Here is a 6,000-nt window from a genome sequence, read left to right on the forward strand (position 1 = left end):
GTGTGTGTGTGTGTGTGTGTGTGTGTGTGAGACGGAGTTCGATCTGTCGCCCAGGCTGGAGTGCAGTGGCACAATGTTGGCTCACCACAGCCTCCACCTCCTGGGTTCGAGAGATTCTCCTGCCTCAGCTTCCCACGTGGCTGAGACTACAGGCGCGCACCATCACACCTGGCTAATTTTTGTATTTTTGGTAGAGACGGGGTTTCGTCATGTTGGCCAGGCTGGTCTCAAACTTCTGACCTCAAGTGATCCACTTGCCTCAGCGTATTAAAGTACTGGGACTAGAGGCGTAAGCCATTGCGCCCGGCAAGAAAAAAATAATATTTGTATGTCGTGACCAGAAAAATCTGCATATATTACACTATAAGCAGAGCTACATTAGAAACATCTGTGCTTTCATCCAAACCTCCCATACTCTAAAGGTTGTTTTCTACCTGTTTCTTCAAATCTGTGTATCTTCTAACAGTATTTACTGACAGAAGAATGGATTATAGTGTTACCATATCCTTTTCTGTGTTTTTTGTTTGTTTGTTTTGAGATGGAGTCTCACTCTGTCACCCAGGCTGGAGTACAGTGGTGCGATCTTGGCTCACTGCAACGCCTGCCTTCCCGGTTCAAGCAATTCTGCCTCAGCCTCCCATGTAGCTGGGACTGCAGGCACCCGCCATCACGCCCGGCTAATTTTTGTATTTTTAGTGGAGACGGGGTTTCACCATATTGGCCAGGCTGGTCTTGAACTCCTGACCTCGTGATCTGCCCACCTCGGCCTCCCAAAGTGCTGAGATTACAGGCGTGAGCCACTATGCCTGGCCTTCTGTGTATTATTTCAGCCACTGTTACTGTGGCAAGAAAAAGTGATCCCACCATGGTTTATAGCTTTTTGCCTTTAGCATTTAATGAAGAAATCTCAAGCTGTGCATTTATCATTTCTTAATGAAACTTTGTAAATTACTAAATCGAGTATTGCATGACTTTAAGCACTGAAGAGATTGTAGTAGCTTGTCTTCATGGACTGGGCATTTAAATTTTAAGTCTCATTAATCACATTGGCCTCATAATGTTAGTTAATACCTCAAGACCCAACATACATTTAGAGTGAAGAATATCACTATTAATAGTAAGTGTAAATCCATGGTCTTAGTAATTGAAACTTTTTGGGGAATGACTTCTTAGGTGGTAAATGTTTTCAGCTGATGACTGAACTCACAATGTAAACAAGTGAATCAGTGGACTTTGATGTTAATGAAAACCTGTGTATACGCGGCACCCTGGGCCAGGGAGCAGGCCGGGGCAGAACTACACATATTAGATGGAAGGAGGGATGAACTCGGATGTGCTGATGATGTGGACAGGGCAGAGGAAGTCAGAGAAACAGAGCATCAAACAAGTGACCCACGGTGAAATGCGTGTTCAGAAAAGCTCTGAGGATGCACTCCCAGACTCGACTCACATTTCCGTGCATCTGCATTTAGGGACACTCAGTTTAGGGACACTCCAGTGTCTTTTGAACAGCCCTCTTAGATTTGGAGACTTTCCATGTTTTGAGTCCTGCATACCTCAGGCAGAAGCCAGAACTCTCCTTTTCATCTCCCTTGTAGGTAGGGCACAGACATGTAACTTAGGATCTAATGAGATGCACTCACAAGAGACTTACTCAAGAGGCAACAAAGGACGCAGGCACTGCAGTGAGCCCACTTTCTGTTGGGATGGAGGTAGAAGCGTCCTGCTCCTGGGGCAGCAGCGGCTGTGGCAATGGTGAGTGCGTCTGGGGTCAGGGGATGAGCTCTGACGGTATCTGCTTGGGTGGGAGTAGTGGGGGTGTCCTGCAGCCTTGTGGTGTGACTGGGGCTGTTTCTGGCTCTGCTTCCTTCTCTCTCAGCTCTCTGGCCCTCCCAGGCATTCTGTGAACCTCCTAACAATTTTAAAATAATTTCCTTTTTTCTCCCTCAAATTAGCTATTCTGTTGCTTGTGAGCTGCAAGTTGACAAAAATTCCATTAAGGGCCAATTCACTGAACTCTAATGGGAAAGTTATACCTGTTACCTTCATTTGATTAAGGAGACAGAGTTAAAAAAAAAAAAAAAAAAAAAAGTGATGTGAGAACAATTCTCAGTGTGAAAAAGAAAATACAGATCCCAGCTCAAATAAGTCAGGACTCTGTGGTCCTACATTAGAACTGGGAGTATCAATATGAACACGCTGCGTGTTTTCTCTCTTTCAAAAAGTCCTGGCTTTGTCGTACCAAAAGCCCCAGAAACAACAACCAGGTAGAAATGAACATCCCCCTGGAGGATCACTTTTCACAAAAAGCTATTAGGATGTCTTAAAGAAATGGCTGATTGCATGTATGGGCAGGAAAAGTGCAAGTTGAATCTGCAACCTCATACCAGAAAGTAAACAAAAAATCAAAGATGACAAGAATTGGGTCAAAAGGACACAGAGCTGACTTAAAGAAGGTCCCAATGGCCAAAGAGGGGACACTTTGAACATCAATAAGAATAAAAACAGCAACGGACCCAGACATATCAAATATGTTTAATCCCAAGAGTTCATAATAATACAAAAACAAGCAAACAAACACCAATTGGTGCCTTTGGAAGATGTTAAGGAATCAACTATTTTGCACCAGCTAAATAAGGGGAGAGGGTAGGCAGATCACCTGAGGTCAGGAGTTCAAGACCAGCCTGGCTAACATGGTGAAACCTCATCTCTACTAAAAAATACAAAAAAATTAACTGGGTGTGGTGGCACAGGCCTGTAATCCCAGCTACTCAGGAGGCTAAGGCAGGAGAATCCCTTAAACCCAGGAAGTGGAGGTTGCAGTGAGCAGAGTTTGTGCCATTGCACTCCAACCTGGGCGACAGAGCAAGACTCCGTCTGAAAAGAAAGAAAGAAAGAAAGAAATGGAGACTTGGACATTTATCCTTCCTTTCCTATACAAACCTTACCACAGGGTAACCAAATAGATGATGGGAAATTTCACTTTCTAGAAGTATTCCAGAAAGTAAATAAGCAAGGAATGAAACATTGAAATCTTGCTGTTACCATTTCCTCACAACTTTAGAATTCAAGCACAGAGCTCACAATATGAGACAATCAGACACGTCATGTGTTGAAGAACACACCAGCCCCTGTGAAGTCATCTTCCCTCCCGAAAAAGCAAAACTTTATCTGCTTGCGCCTCTGGATAGGACAGTTTGTGGGGAATACAGAGGACAAGGAACTCATGAGATAGACTACACTATGAGAACACAATCAGCAAAATCCTGACTGCAGGAAAGTCTCCAGAACGAATGATCTGGTTTCTTCAGTAAATAAACTATAAAGGGGGGTGATAAAGATGAAGTGGGAATCTAAAGATTAAAAGTGACCAGCTGGGCACGGTGGCTCACGCTTGTAATCCCAGCACTTTGGGAGGCTGAAGCAGGTGGATCACTTGAGGTCAGGAGATCGAGACCAGCCTGGCCAACATGATGAAACCCGTCTCTACTAAAAATACAAAAATTAGCCGGGTGTGGTGGCGTGCGCCTGTAATACCAGCTACTCAAGAGGCTGAGGCAGGAGAATTGCTTGAACCCAGGGGGCAGAGGTTGCAGTGAGCTGAGATTGTGCCATTGCACTCCAGCTTGGGTGACAGAGCCAAACTCCATCTCAAAATAAAATAAAATAAAATTTAAATTTAAATTGGCCAGTCGCGGTGGCTTACGCCTGTAATCCCAGCACTTTGGGAGGCTGAGGCAGGTGAATCACGAGGTCAGAAGTTTGAGACCAGCCTGGCCAGCATGGTGAAATCCCGTCTCTACTAAAAACACAAAGAATTAGCCAGGCATGGTGGTGCGCACGTGTAATCCCAGCTACTTGGGAGGCTGAGGCAGGATAATCGCTTGAACCCAGGAGGCGGAGGTTGCAGTGAGCTAAGAACACACCACTATACTCCAGCCTGGGTGACAGAGCGAGACTCCATCGCAAAATAAATAAATAAATAAAAATAAAAAATAAATAAATTAATTAATTAAATTAAAGTGACCTAAAAGACATGGAAAACAAAGCAGGCAAAAGAAAAGCAGACAGAAAGTAAACTATGGTGCAAAGAGAGTCAAGCCTGGACTGTAAAACCATATAAAGAAAAACAAGGGGATAGTCATGGTGGCTTACACCTATAATCCCAGCACTCTGAGAGGCAGAGGCAGGAGGATTGTTTGAACCCAGGAGTTCAAGACCAGGCTGGGCCACATGGCCAGACCCCTTACCACAGGGGGAAAAAAATCTTTCCACACAAGATGGCCAAAAAAAACCCTCCAAAATTAGCTGGGCGTTGTGGCGCACGCCTGTGGTTCCAGTAACTCTGGAGGCTGAGGTGGGAGCACTGCTTAAGCCTGAGAGGTCGAGGTTGCATTGAGCCCGTGATTGTGCCACTGCACTCCTGGGCAACAGAGAGAGACCATCTCAACAAACAAACAAAACAAAACAAAAAACCAAGGAAGTAACCACCATCCATGTCAGACTCTTACTGGGGAGAGGAGGGATTGTTTTGGGGACGGGCCCATGGAGGGCTTGGTGTGAGGGTTGGCAAGGTTCTACCTCCTCTCACATCTGGTCTTCTGTTTTTGTTTGTTTGTTCGAGAAGGAGTCTCGCTCTGTCGCCCAGGCTGGAGTGCAGTGGTGCGATCTCAGCTCACTGCAACCTCCGCCTCCTGGGTTCAAGCAATTATCTGCCTCAGTCCCCCAAGTAGCTGGGATTACAGGCACGTGCCACCACATCCGGTAATTTTTTGTGTTTTTAGTAGACACAGGGTTTCACCACCTTGGCCAGGCTGGTCTTGAACTCCTGACCTCGTGATCCACCCACCTCGGCCTCCCAAAGTGCTGGGATTACAGGCGTGAACCACTGCGCCCAGACTCACATCTGGTCCTCTACGGAGTTGCCTTATAATAATTCAGTAAGCTTTATATTTGTTTTATGCTGATTTCTTTTTTTTTTTTTTTTTTTTGAGACGGAGTCTCACTCTGCTGCCCAGGCTAGAGTGCAGTGGCCGGATCTCAGCTCACTGCAAGCTCCGCCTCCCGGGTTTACGCCATTCTCCTGCCTCAGCCTCCCGAGTAGCTGGGACTACAGGCGCCCGCCACGTCGCCCGGCTAGTTTTTTGTATTTTTTTAGTAGAGACGGGGTTTCACCGTGTTAGCCAGGATGGTCTCGATCTCCCGACCTCGTGATCCGCCCGTCTCGGCCTCCCAAAGTGCTGGGATTACAGGCTTGAGCCACCGCGCCCGGCTGTTTTATGCTGATTTCTATATTTCCACCACATTTAACAATAAAAAAATTTGTGACAACAGTCCAGGTGCGGTGACTCACGCCTGTAATCCCAGCACTTCGGGAGGCCGAAGTGGGTGGATCACCTGAGGTCGGGAGTTCGAGACCAGCCTGACCAACATGGAGAAACCCCGTCTCTACTAAAAATACAAAATTAGCTTGGTGTGGTGGCACATGCCTGTAATCCCAGCTACTCAGAAGCCTGAGGCAGGAGAATCACTTGAACCTGGGAGGTGGAGGTTGCAGTGAGCCGAGATTCAAGATTGTGCCATTACACTCCAGCCCTGGGTGACAAGAGCAAAACTCCATCTCAAAAAATAAATAAATAAATAAATAAATTACGGTATGCTTTTGTTTCTAAACTCAGTGAAGAGACTCAGTAGCAGACAGCTTACTTCATGGACACTGATCAGCTCCACGGACTGTCCTCGCTCACTCTGTCTCCAAACAGCATTTTCAGTGCTCTTATGTGTATCAGGAAGATCAAAATACACTATACCATAAGCTCTAATTGACGGAAGAGATTAATTATTAACTTCTGGGGAAAGTTAATCATGTTCACTTTGATATTTTAGCTGAATTTAGATCTCACTAAGGGGAAGGGGGCAAGTCATCGGGGATGGGGTGGGAAGGACCGTGCAGGAGAAGGCAGCATTACCTTGAGGATACTAAACACCTGGCATTTAGAA

Source organism: Macaca nemestrina, chromosome 12, assembly GCF_043159975.1.
Source record: "Macaca nemestrina isolate mMacNem1 chromosome 12, mMacNem.hap1, whole genome shotgun sequence".
In the NCBI taxonomy this organism is placed as follows: Eukaryota; Metazoa; Chordata; class Mammalia; order Primates; family Cercopithecidae; genus Macaca; species Macaca nemestrina.